A 1,276-nucleotide genomic window follows, 5' to 3' on the forward strand; every position below is an offset into this window, starting at 1 on the left:
AAAAAAAAAAAAAAAGTCCCACATGTGGTCTGTTTCTCCTATAGCCAGATCTATGGGTCCACAAACCAAGGAATGGAAAAGGGAATAGTTCCACTGACTATAACCCCTAGTGACCTTCTAAGAAAAATTTTGCTTCCTGTTCCTGTGACCTTAATTTCTGTTGGCTTAGAAGTTTTGGTTCCAGAGCTGGGAGTGTTCCTGCCAGGAGTCTCAAAAAACATTCTATTGAACTAGAAACTCAGGTTTTTGGGGGGGCTTCTGATGCCCTTAAGTCAACAGGCTAAGAAAGAAATAACAGTGTTAGGAGGGGTGATAGATCCAGATTACCATGGGGAAACTGGATCGCTTCTCCAATGGAGGTAGGGAAAATTGTGCCTGGAGAGTAGGAAATCATTTAGGTTGCCTCTCGGTGTTGGAGACCAGGCTGAGAAAAACCCAGGCCTTTTTACAGCTTGCATCTGAGAGCCATATAGTTCTTTGTTTAGAGCCGACTCACCCCCTTTCCCCTCAAGGCTGTTCGTGGGAATCAGCAGATTCCAGCCCTAAACAAACATCAAGGACTGTTAAAGGAGTTTCCAGCCTTCCGGAGCTGTCCCAAGCTGCCACCTTGAGCTGTAAGGAGGACCTGGGCTTCAAGATAAGCCGCCCGTGCATTCCAGAGCAGTGATGCCAAAGCCCTGAGATAAATCACTGAAAGTTTCAAACGTGCAATTAGCATCCCCCGTTTGTCCTTCACTCTGCCTCTTTTGATCACTCCCTAACCCCTCTCTGTATGCTATAAAACTTGAGCCTTTTTCCTCATTAAACGGACTATGACAAAAGCTGCTGCATGGTCTCCTTCTCTTTCTTTCTCTTATTCTCATTTCACTTTAGGTTCGTGATCCCCTCGAGAACCATGGAATAACTTGTCCCTCGGGCCGGGAAAGGTGGCCCCCAACCGGTGCTGCTATCTCCTGTGATGAAAGTCAATGGGGAATTACACCAGCACAATCCAGGCAGGGTGACAAAGGGCAGAAACCCATCCAGACTGAAGACGTGGGCCCCTCCTCCAGAAAAAGAGCTGAAACCTGCTAAGGTTCTTGACAAAGGGTGGAGGAAGTACAGAACGGATAGCAGAGGAAGGTAGGTATAAATATCAGCTAAGGCTGCATCATCAGTTACAGACACAAGGATCGTAGCTGACCTGTTTCTGTTGTAGTTCGTTAAGAATGCATTTGTGCAGATATTTGTGTTTTCTTTCCTAAATTTCTTTATTCTGTGTTGTAACATCAATTAA

This window comes from Mus pahari, chromosome 7 (assembly GCF_900095145.1).
Source record: "Mus pahari chromosome 7, PAHARI_EIJ_v1.1, whole genome shotgun sequence".
Lineage (NCBI taxonomy): Eukaryota > Metazoa > Chordata > Mammalia > Rodentia > Muridae > Mus > Mus pahari.